At 41.2% G+C, this 13,273-nt stretch overlaps 1 pseudogene; it reads right to left on the bottom strand.

The window, feature by feature from the left end:
* Nucleotides 1–7,809: 7,809 nt before the first annotated feature.
* On the bottom strand, nt 7,810–8,736 carry LOC146681634 (uncharacterized; annotated as a pseudogene).
* Between the last annotated feature and the right edge of the window lie 4,537 nt (nt 8,737–13,273).

Below are 13,273 nucleotides of genomic sequence, written 5' to 3'. Positions count from 1 at the left end.
GTGACACAAGATACAAACATGGAAGCAAGATGTTTAATTAGGATTATTTATAATAAATATGAATAAATTAGTGCAATTTATTTAACCATAAAGAATAACAATCCTTCAGGAGAATGTCACATCAATGCACTGAACTCGCTATGTTATCCACCTAACAGCCTCCACATGTTCTCACTGTAATTTCCCCTCATGAATGAATTTATGCTGCACTAATCTGAATGTTTGCAGGGAAATCAAACGCATTTCACTCGCAGTACTCGAGCTGACTTACCTTTGCTTGAATGACGACTTGTACGCGCTGATTCCACAGATAAGGTACGAAAATATGTCAGGCTACGTCAGTAGCGGTTGGTCTTCAGGGTTTCTACTCCACGGCCCTATTTCATACTGGTCCACATTTCCAATGCACGCTATTTTCTGCAAGTACCGCTGCTTCGCCTCTGAATGAAATCGGTCTCTATACAGTTCATTCTCTTTTGAGCTGCTTTTAAGCATCTTTCTTGTAGTCATCGTTCCAACACAGTGTGTTTGGTTTGATTCGTAGACCCCGAAAATGGCGCTGCGCTCCCATAATGCATTGCGGCGTGACGTCAACTCCAAAGCCCTATAGACGGTTTCCATCTGATCCAGGCAGACAGAACAATGGAGAGTGGTAAGAAGAGAGGAGGGGGTCGGGCTGTGTTTGTGAACGATAGATGGTGTAACTCTGGGCATTTACCTATCAAAGAGACGCTATGCTGTAAGGACATTGAGGTGCTAGCGGTTAACATGAGACCGTACTATCTACCGTGTGAGTTTACATACGTGATTGTGATATCTGTGTATGCTCCGCCCTCTGCTAACGCTGCAGCAACCTGTGAGGTCCTGCACACTGTAACCAGCAGACTCCAAACACAGCACCCTCAGGCCCTTTTCCTGATCTCTGGGGACTTTAATCACATCTCCCTGTCCTCCACTCTCCCCACCTTCACAGAGTATGTCACCTGCCACATCCAGAGACAATAAAAGATTGGAATTATTGTATGCCAACACCAAGGAGGCATACAGGTCATCACCTCTCCCTCCCATGGGGGGCTCAAATCACAACCTGGTTCATCTCCAGCCTGTGTATAAAACTCTAGTACACAGAGAACCAGTTGTGAAACACACAGTTAGGAAATGTTCGGCAGAGACTGAAGAGGCCCTGAGGGACTGTTTCCGTTCTACTGTGTGGGACAACCTCTGCAGCCCCTGGAGGATGACCTCACCTCAACAGCATCACAGCCTGCATTACGGATTACATGAACTTCTGTGTGGACAACACCGTACCCAGCATAAAGGTACGGTATTTTTCTAACAACAAGCCATGGATAAATCCTGAAATTAAGGCTCTCCTCAAGGAGAACAAGAGAGTCTTTATATCTGGAGACAAACAGGAGCTGTGAGCTGTCCAGAAGAAGCTGAAGTGGAAGATAAGGCAAGGAAAGGAAAACTACAGGAGGAAGATGGAAGAGCAGCTGCAACAGGACAACATCTGAGGGTTTTGGAACAGCCTGAAGACAATCTCAGGACAAAAACCAACCCCCCCAGGCTGCAGGAGACTTGGGGTGGGTGAATGACCTAAATAAATATTTTAATAGGTTTGATCAACCACCCACCCCTCCCCCAGCTTTGTCCCCCCTGCTGCAATCTCCTTCATCTCAGGACTTCACACCTCTCAGCTTCACACCTCCCAGCTCCCAGTCATTACACCCACCCCCGGCTTCTGTGGACTCCAACATACACCCCCCCCAAAATCCACTCTTTCTATCTCAGCACTTCAAGTGAGGAACGAGCTTCGCAAGATCAAGGTGCGGAAGGCTGCAGGTCCAGATGGCGTCAGCTCCAGGCTCCTGAGGTACTGCGCAGATGAACTGTGTGGCATCCTAGGATATCTGTTCAACCTGAGCCTGTCGCTGGGGAAAATACCACAGCTGTGGAAGACCACCTGTGTGGTACTGGTACCAAAGACCTCCCATCCCAAGGACCTCAGCAGCTACAGGCTAGTAGCCCTGACATCACATCTGATGAAGACCCTCGAAAGGTTGGTTCTAAACCATCTGCACCCTCTGGTGAAGTCTTCATTGGATCCGCTGCAGTTTGCTTACCAGCCTGGCATTGGGGTGGAGGACGCCACCATCTACCTCCAGCACCGAGCTCTGACTCACCTGGAGAAGCCTGGCAGCACTGTGAGGATCATGTTCTTTGATTTCTCCAGTGCTTTAAACACCATCCAGCCACAACTTCTGAGAGACAAGCAGGAGCTATCGGGAGTGGACCACCACATGTCCCAGTGGATGCTGGACTACCTCACAGAATGCCCATGTGAGGACACAGGGCTGTGTCTCTGATACGCTGGTCTGCAGTATGGGGGCCCCACAGGGAACTGTACTGGCACCGTTCCTCTTCACCCTCTACACTGCAGACTTGTCCATCAACTCCCCACGCTGCCACCTACAGAAGTTCTCTGACGACTCTGCCATAGTTGACCTCATCACAGGTGAGGACAACTCAGAGTACAGACAGTGGACTCTGGACTTTGTGGACTGGTATCAGCAGAACCACCTGCTGATCAACGCCGGGAAAACCAAGGAGTTGGTGGTGGACTTCCAGAGATGCAGACCTACCACACTGACACCGGTGAACATCCAGGGAGTGGACATTGAGATAGTGGACTCGTATAGGTATCTGGGTGTTCACCTGAATAATAAACTGGTCTGGAGCCACAACACTGATGCTCTTTACAGGAAGGGTCAGAGCAGACTCTACTTGCTGGGGCGGCTGAGGCCATTTGGAGTCCAGGGAGCGCTTTTAAAGACTTTCTATGACTCTGTGGTGGCATCATTTTTTTTACAGTGTTGTATGTTGGAGCAGCAGTTTATCGGCAGCTGAGAGGAAGAGGTTGGATAAACTCATAAGGAAGGCCAGCGCTGTTCTGGGATGCACCCTGGACCCAGTGCAGGTGATGGGAGACAGGAGGACTCTGGCCAAAATAACATCTCTGATGGACAGAGCCTCCAACCCCATGCATGTAAATGTTGCTGAACTGCAGAGCTCCTTCAGTGACAGACTGCTACATCCTCGATGCATGAAGGAGCGTTTCCGCAGGTCCTTCCTCCCTGCAGCTGTCAGACTGTACAATCAAAAGTGCTCCCAACAATCATAGATATTTACATCTGTGCTGTAACTGCAATAATTTAATCAACCGATTCGCACTACAACCTGGTTTGCCTCTCATCTGTAGTTAATTTTATTTAATTTAATAACTGTACAGTACTCTGTTTATAGTAACCATTGTCCTTAATGTAAATATGTAAGAAAAATTGTGTATGTTTCTGTTCTATGTCTTGTGTACTGTTTGTTGTATAGGTGTCTTTCTTGCTGCTATTACAACCAAATTTTCCCTAAAGGATTATTCTATATTTCTATTCTATTCTATATAATATAAAAATATGAAAACTGAGTTATACTGAAAGGATTTATAAACGTTCTGAATAATTATTATTTCACCAGTCAATAGCATTCAAGGGCATCTATCCAACATGCATGCCATATTTAAAATATAAAGCTCTCGTGTCAATTTCAAGTAAAGCTGGATCCATTCAGGTAACAGTGCACTCGTTATGTGTCACACTGAAGCTAACAATTGGCAGTGAGGTAGCCTAGATAATGGTACCAGGTCAAATCCTAGATTTTCATTTCAATCACTTGCTTTGAAGTTGAGAAACGTTTATCTTGGGAGCCACTTCATGCTTTTTTTAAACCTGGAGTTATTTGAACTTGCTGAATGTCATTGGCTTTGGTTTGGTCACCACATTGCTTTGGATTGATCCCCCCCATTTAAGACCATAGCCTAATTCTCTGAAATGATCATTGTTATGCTTTGAGTTTATGAATAACATTCATTATAATAATGGCAGAAAGCTCTTCCCCAACTCCACAGACATCCTGTCAGCCGGTAAAAATAAGAAATTTGCATCTTAGTAGTTACGTTTCATGTCGCATCACTTTATACATACTTCAGGGTAACTTGCGATAATTTCTTCTGTCTCTAAAGTTGGCAGTCTGGATAGATACATTATTGCTGGCAAGTGCTTCTATAGAAACCTCTTTATCTCCAGCTGTGCATGATCAGCAACCAACCCCTTCATAGTATGTCTGATATGTTTCCTGCCACCTATTTCAGCTGATGATGAAACACTAATTCCTTAAACTTTCTCTCTGCGGCTGCATCTCTCGTCCTGAATTGTGGTGATAAACAACAGAGTGATGAACACTAAGGAACAGCTGACAAATTACTTGGTCTGTTTCATTCTAAATGCCAATACTTTCATTTGCAAGAGGAGCAAAACAAATGGGTAACGGTGTGATATGGCAAACTGGGGACCTATGATCCTTTCATGCATCATTTTAAGTGACACATTACTCAATACAGATATTCCCCACTGGGAAATCAATACAGCCAATGAAAAAAATCAAGTGTTAACTTTGGGATAAAAGGAAAAATTTATTCCAAATAACAGGCTGGTTTATAGGAGGCATTGAGGTTCTCGAAGGGGAACTCGCTTTTGATTCTGTTCCATTTTTTCTTTTTTACTTCTGTCCCTCTTTCCAGCTTCTGTCTTTTTTCTTTGTAATATGCTGGATGGCTGTAGGGTACTATAAAGCTAGGTTTGTGAGAGTGTATTAATGAAAGAAACCACCTGCACCGAAAGCCATTTATCAGATCACAGTGTGGCTAGCTGACACTGAGATACATTGTGCGGTACATTGTGTGCAGATATATATGTTTGTGTGCCTTCTCAAGGGTGTGTGTAAGTGTGTTTCTACTCAAGTGTTGTTGGTGTGACACATTCATCACAGGGGACATAAATGAGCTGAATTCAAGCTGTGGAAGGGCACAAGGGGAAAGAATAGGTGTTAACTGTGGAGAAAAATAACGTGTAAGGAGATGGAGGAAAAAGGAAAGGAAGCAAATGTTCAGACAGGAGTGAAGTGATATAAGTGTGTGAATGCTTATGTGTGTGAGTGCTTAATGGGGCTTAGTCAAAGACTCAGTGGAGAAACGGCTGCAAAGACCTGCCTTCTGCATTGCGTCGTTCGAAGGTCACTGCATCTCAGGACATGGTCTCACTGTGGTTCAGGTGTCTCAAAGTGTGAGATTTTACACAAGCTTAAAAAAAGTGTGAAATCTGTGATTGCTACTTTTGCACAGCAAAAGACACCTGTAACACATATATAGTACTAGCAAAGTAGGTATACAACTTAAGGGAGTGCATGCATGTCCTTGTATTCTCCAAAACATACTGTTACAATGGTGGATGCTCATTTCATAAAAAAGTTAAATAATGAAGTCAGTGCATGAGTAATCTAGTCGAGTACATGCAAGTGCTTGGTTTCTGCTCAGTGTGAAGTCAGTAAGGGCAGAGAACCTTATATAACTTATAGATCACCTCATTTGGCGACTGGTTGCAAGTAGCTATGGTGGCCAGCTGGTTTCCCAGAGGATGACCACCCAACACCCTCGGCCTTTTGATTGCAAAGTGAATGATTCAGTGACTCACTCCAATCACTCTCAGTCAAGAGCTGCAATTAACTGCTGTCTAATTTATAAATGCAGACAGATTGTCAGAATGTTGCAGTCAATTGCAGTCAGTGTGTACCGGTGCCATGTCGTTGAAATAGGGTGATTCAGTGCAACTGATCACCAACAGATAGTATTCTAATCATATTCCTATATTAAAACAAGGTTGCAGAGCACCTATGTCATTTTGCTTTGTCAACTATTTCTGGAGGATAATTTTCATTTCAGTTCTAGGTTCTGACTGGACTAATTAATGCAAATATCTGCGTATGTAAACAACAAATTTGCGATTTTTGCTGATTTATCAAAGTTAATTGCAAGTCGATTGTGTGTAATTGCCAACTTGACCCCATTCAGTCGTAGGCTGATAGCACACTGGCTTTGTCTTATTGCTGTTTTATGGCAGTCATGATCCACTGAAGTCACTTTGAAGATGGCAGCTGACTGTCACAGACTTGGTTCCCGTCTTTGGAGCAGTCATTTCAAAGGCAAAGGGACTGCAAATTCATTGCACACGGCTGCAGTAATTTTAGCTGTGCTGCAATCTCCATGCACTTTTTTCCCTTGTGTGACTGGAGTTTTAGGGTCACTGCTCTGACTGTGAGCCAATAAGAGGAAAGTTGAAAGCTAAAATGATGACAAGGAGGAACTAAAGATCAGCATCAGATTCCAGTATGAGGTAAATGAGGACTATTTGAAGCTGAGTCATGCACAGCTGCTCAGGTGGAATCCACTAACAATCACACGGAGCTGGAAATGAGCAGAAATGATTCACTTTATAAGCTGCAGCTTCCTTACATATAGTATTGTGTCTTAAACATAATGTTTATTTCTCAATTGCTTCCCCAAATACGTAGGCAAGCAAATTTGTATTTGTATCTTGCAGCAAATGAGAAAAATAAAGCCATGATTCAGCGACAAAGAAAACAAACAAAAAAAACTAAAAATCCCTCCCACTTTTTTTAAAGTAGTGTTACGTTGTGGTGCAGTGGTTAGCACTGTCACTTCTCAGCGAAAAGGTTGTGGGACCGAGGACTCTCCTGCATGAAGACTGAATGCTCTTCACGTGACTCTGTGGGTTTTTGTCATGTATTCTGTCTTCTTCCGACAATCCAAAGAAAAGTATAGCAGGTTAGTGTGAACACCAAAAGTTTAACCTTTTTTTTTTCCTGTTTGAAAAAAACACATTATAATTTTCTGTGAAAAGACACAACACGCCGAGCTAAATGAAGGGTAATGACATTTAGGACATTATTGTAACCCTTTATGGTTAACACATTATAATAAGTGCACACTATTAAGCATTAGTTAATCATCTGTTAAGTATTAGTTAATGGTTACTTAATTCTCTCTACAGCATCTACAAAGTATATCTCATAATCAGTTAATAGTTTTCAAGCACTGTTTTAAACACTTTATGCATGATTAATAAGCTAATGTACAACACTTTTTATTAATTATGTTTTCATGTTCTAAAACTCATTGATTAATCATTTATAAACGCTACTCTGCATCAGTTACAAACCAGTCATCTCAGGATGTTCAATGGTATACAAAATCTCTGGTAAAAGGTAAGTAGATGGTTAACATACCCTACATAATACTATAAACTCTACATGTACTACACATAGTAGTTTCATACTAGATGTTTTATAAACACTGAATATCAGGGTTACATTAGTCAGCTGCTATATCTTAACAGATGTCTTACAATACATTTATAACTGTCACTTAAAGGCTGCCAAAGCTGTAACTCACTATCGACCAACTTCTTTTTCGATAGATTATCTATAAATACCCATAAATACCTTAATAAACTTATTTAGGAAGTTACAAACCATTTGCTATCTGTTAGTAAAGTATCTTGAGTGAGTCCATCTAAAGTGGGGACCATATATACCTTACAACCTATTTATAGATGTGAACGTTTTTAAAGTACATTGTAACAAAAAATAAATGACAACACACAGGGTAAATCCAGAACGCACTGTATTTTTAAGATGCCAATCACAAAAACATGAGAACAATGCTTACAGATTGGACACACAAATTTTGATACACAAATAAAAACTGTCATAAACTATCAGCAATATTTGAGGTAATACAGAACACAGCTGGATGCAAACTATATGACCTGTAGCTCTTTACATTAAGTTTTCAAATAACATTTTTAAAAAGAAAAAAAAAAGCAGTAGCAACATTCAGAATTATCTGTATTTTTTGGAAATGCCATATATCAGTCTCCCCAATGTACCATTTTTGTGCTTTTTTGTGAGCCACTCGTTCCACTCAATAACTGTAAGGTGTTCTGACAGTAGTCTATCATTTCTGTTACCCCTGAGTCTCCAGATTTGCTCCTTGTAAGACCTCCAGGCTCTCTCCAGATGTTGGGTATGGGCACCTGTACGAGGGTCAACATACCACCTGCTGTGGTTAACAGTCATACCCTAAATTTGGGAGTACACGATAGGCCCGCCATTCATCACTTATCACTGAGGAACCAATCCGGACATGAAGGGTAATCACAGGAACAAGATGTCTTCGAGATCTTTTCTCCACAAGTCGCAAGATAGGCCTCGTTTTCCCTCGATGTTTTATGCCCAGCATTCCAAAGATCCACTTTCTTCTTTTCCATCCCCCAGCCATTTTTCCTCTCCCATACTGATGCAGAAACAAAAAAATGGAAAAAAAAAGACTAAATGATACTATGAAAGGTTGATAAATATATAGATGTAATATTAAATTACAGTCACAAAAACTTACCTTTCGTTTGTGACGAAAGTGACTCTCATCAATCACAATAAACTCCCTTCGGTCACCAATCTGCTGACCTGTACGATGTCTCAATCTTTGAACTGCAGCCACACATACCCTCCTTATTTTTTTGGACATTTTACTAATTGTTGTTGTACTGCCTGCAATGGTGTCAACTATCATGTCAATTTGACGTAATCGCAGACCCTGAGAAAATTTTGAGAGAAAAAAAACATCCTTACAAAAATCTTTTTCATTATTTTTTTTCTGTAGTGTTTAAGCTCACCTGTAGATAAATTGCATCCAGCGTTGAAGTGAGACTTTAGAACGGCTGAAAAGTGACTTGTGTCTGACGGAGGTTTGTTTGACGTGTCCACCATGTGTATGGGCAGAAATCTGTGCCATCAGAAACTGAATACGAATAAGCTAAATTTGAATTTGAATTGCTCAGATTGAATCTGAATTGTAACTTGAATAAATGCTTTTAAAAACTGAATATGAATTATCCTAATTTGAAATTCAATTTATTGGTCTGAAAATGATCATCACTAAATTGAAATTGAATTTTATATTTTGAAAATGAATTAATTTCCTTTGAAACCGTATTTTATCCTTTAAAAATTTAGCTCTCGAATAATTTCAGATTTACTTCTCACCATTCAGTTTCAGTTCTACAATTCAGTTTCAGTTCCAAAATTCAGTTTTTTGGGACTTACATCAGCATCTTGAGCTGAATTAAGACTTCAGAAGTCATTCGTCATGTCGAATGACCAGTGGATAAACGCTCAGGTTTGTAATAAATGTATTATTAGCGTCATGTTAACAAATGATAACCGTACGAAAACTTTTATGCTTATTGTAGCTGTTACCTCAAAACGCTAATTTAGCGTAGTTTGTGTTGGATTCAGCTTTGACGAACAAATATGATCGACTGTTTCTAGTAGAATTCCAAAGTTGTCATCTTGTACCCTGTCAGAGCCCTGTATGCTTGCAGAGACCCCTACAGTCATGTAAAAAGGAATATTATGAGAAATTAATAAATATGAATAAAAATAATATTAAAGGGATTTGGAAAACATTAAATACCATCATTAAAAATGGTTCTAGGCAGTCAAATTATCCTTCGTATTTCGCTAATAATGATAGAAATATTAGTAACATGAGTGATGTGGTTAATGAGTTCAATAAATTCTTTGTAAGTGTTGGGCTAGACTTGGCTGATACAATTCCTGATATAACAGATTCTGCAGAGAAAGAAACTAAACTCATTGACTGTAATCCTCATTATATATTACAGTTTACTTTATTTGCAGATGATACAAATATTTTTTGTGCTGGAGAGAATTCACAGCAGCTTTTGGAAATTGTCACACAAGAAATGATTAAACTGAAAACATGGTTTGACAGGAACAAGTTATCACTAAATTTGAAAAAAAAAACTACATTTATGTTATTTGGAAATTGTAAAAAAGATGCCGGAGCAAAATTGTTAATAAACAATGTTGAAGTTACGGTGGCTGGGAAGTGCAAATTGCAACAAATTAAAAAACCACAACAAATTAAAAACCCGCAACAAATTAAAAAAACCCCACAACAAATTACAAAAACCCGCAACAAATTACAAAAACCCACAACAAATTAAAAAACCTCACAACAAATTACAAAAACCCACAACAAATTACAAAAACCCGCAACAAATTTAAAAAAACCTACAACAAATTGAAAGGGATTGTCTGAAATACCGGAAGTGACGCAACAATTAGCCTAATCCGGTTGTTCAGTGATGACGCGACAGATCCTACTTCCGGGTCTAAAGTAGTCTGCGTTTAATATGGCTTTTGTGTTGTTAACATGTTTAATGTTATGTATTTTCTTCTATTTGATCTCAAAAAGCTCCTAAAACAGTCAGTGATCCCTGTTGACCTCCCTCGGCTTTTATTACCACTAATCATTTATTTAAGCTCAGTTTTTAAAACCTTAGGATGTAACTACAGCCCAGCCCATGCAGCAGTATATGAATGACTAACCTCGTATTGTGGATGGATTATCTCAGTTGTTCTCCTGGCTGAAGTTTGGTCCTTTTACAGCATCCTGCCATGCGATTACATTTGTTTCTGACCACTGAGAACACTCACGTTAACTTTTATCGAGTGGAAAAAAAGTTAGCTTGTTTATATTATGCTAACATAGCTGTGTCGCTAGCAGTCACGTAGCACATCATTATATACCAGTTAGCCCAACTTCAGTAACCCTACAAACGTCACTGCTGTTTAGTTTTCTGTCTTCATTTATGTTGGAAGTGATAACAGAGCTGTACGTTTTAATTTGTTTTCAAAACCCCGCAGTCAGGACATGCTATATTGTATTTAGATAGAAGCTAGCGAGCTAACTTCCTGCTAACTTCTAACTCCGTTAAATGTCATAAATTCCGTTTTCATGGATGCCTGGATGTTAAACTCAATTGTTACACCTGGTAGTGCAGAACGCTGATCATTTTATTAAAGATGAAAGACTTTAGAGAGTTTTTCAACTCTCAGTAATGCCATAGTGATCGTTTGATATATGGACCTGCAGCGGAGTTTAGACCCAGACGTCAGACTGAACAACCGGATAGGGCTTTTGGAGCGTGATGTCACGAGAGGGAGCGTGGCCATGATTTTTGGTTGAGGCGCCATGTTTCTGGGCCAAACAAAGCGCTAGCGAAAGAGGAGCAAAAGTACACGGATAACACCAGCTATGGTTCGTACTTGCTGTGCGGTCGGTTGTAAACTTAGATCGCACGACCGGCAAGGGAATAAGGTTGAAAATGGTTTATCTTTTCATTCTTTCCCCACCTGGAAGCAACATGAGGCAGCTCATGTATCGGATGTTACCAAAAGAAGGCGTCTAGTCTGGATAGCAGCTGTGAGACGAGCTGATATCCAGTTCTCTTCCATCTCCAAATATCTGTTGGTGTGTTCCAGACATTTTCATTCCGGTAAGTTATAGATATGTTCATATCACTCTTTATCCGGTCATTGTCACAAAGATGGCGGCGCGGCAATAGCACGCAGCGGCCACTCCGGAGCCAAAGTGGTGCTACATTGTTTATTGTTTACATTTTTGTGTGTAGCGTGTTTATTTTGCACTATGTATGGATATCGTCACAATATCTGTGCTAGTTTCTAGTTATTGCTCATCGCTCGTGGAGTTTGTGACTGTTAGATGCAGACCTTTTTATTTACCACGGGAATTCACCACTGTTTTCATTATCGGAGTGTACATTCCACCTAGTGCTAATGCTAATGAAGTGCTATGGGAACTGTATACAAAGATCAGTGAACTGCAAAATACACACCCGGATGGACTGTTTATTGTTGCTGGAGATTTCAACCATGCAAATCTGAAGTCAGTGCTTCCTAGATTCCATCAGTATGTGGACTTTGCAATGAGAGGGGAAAGCACGCTGGATCTTTGTTAGGTTTTGTATTGTTCATTGTCATTTATGCTTAGAAATATTTAACCATATATGCTTAGAGGTGTATAATCATTTGTAGATTGAAAGAATGTCTCATCCTAGGAGGTCTGTAACAACTCTGTGTAGCATGAAGAGGGGAGTGCGTTCACTCCTCTCCAGAGTGTTCTGGCATAGATCACACACCTCCTAGGAGAGGCCGTATCTTCTCTTGCTGATATATGGTTTAGCAAACACACGTATATCTGTTTAAGTATAAGAGCCTTTTGTTCAGATGGACCCGCTAGACTCTTCACAGGGTCACATCTTGACCTCACACAAATCACACACACACACACACACACACACACACACACACACACACACACACACACACACACACACACAGGCAAAGTACTCTTTGTGTGTATGTAGACGTCATATGTTAATGAACCTATGCATATACATGTAACCTCAATAAAAGCGCAGTGTTACGGGAGAACGAACGAGAGCAACTGGGGTCAAGCGAAGGAACGGCGCCTGTACGGTTATCTCCCGTGCACGAGAAACATGAAGAACTTTGCCTACTCGTGTCTTGCTTTGCTGTGTAATTATATTGTCCTCAACGTTCCAGCAGATAGGTTCAAGCTACAGACCTATCAATCTTGTTTACACAAACATCCCCGTCGCATATCGGGCAGAGCCCCGCCCCCACCTCGGCTACTCAGACCACATCTCTGTTATGCTAATTCCAGCATACAGACCACTCGTCAGGCGATCAAAACCGGTTCTGAAGCAGTTGAAAACCTGGCCAGCAGGAGCCATCTCTGCTCTTCAGGACTGCTTCGAGAGCACTGACTGGAACATGTTTAGGGAGGCTGCAACTTACGGCGACTTCACTGACTTGGAGGAGTACACGTCATCAGTGTCCAGCTACATCAACAAGTGCACCGATGACGTCACTGTCTCCAAGACCATCATCTCACGATTACTGCGGAAGTGCGTGCACTTCTGAGGACCCGAGACTCTGCCTTCAAAGCGGGAGATAAGGTGGCACTTATAAGAGCTAGGGCTGAACTTTCTCGGGCCATCAGAGAGGCGAAGCGGGTTAGGCCAGAGAATCCACAACCACTTCAAGCACAGCGGCGACACACGGCGCATGTGGCAGGGCTTACAAGCCATGACTAACTACAGGACGACATCACCTGCCTGTGACAGTGACGGCTCCCTCCCAGATGCGCTGAACAAATTCGACAGGCAGAACGACGTGGCGGCGAGGAAGACCACCCCTCCTCTGAACGACCAGGTCCTGTGTCTCACTACAGCTGAGGTAAGGCAAGGCAAGGCAAGTTTATTTGTATAGCACAATTCAACAACAAGGTGATTCAAAGTGCTTTACAGAGACATTAGAAACAAAAACAAATAAAAAGCATGATTTAAAATTGATTAAAACAAGCAAAAAAACAAACTAACTAATTAACAAA

Source organism: Copadichromis virginalis, linkage group LG23, assembly GCF_057382275.1.
Source record: "Copadichromis virginalis isolate Kocher_CV1m ecotype Utaka linkage group LG23, C_Virginalis_male_GT1.1, whole genome shotgun sequence".
Classification (NCBI taxonomy): Eukaryota; Metazoa; Chordata; class Actinopteri; order Cichliformes; family Cichlidae; genus Copadichromis; species Copadichromis virginalis.
Note: the sequence above shows the minus strand (reverse complement) of the source record. Positions and strands in the feature narration are given on the sequence as shown.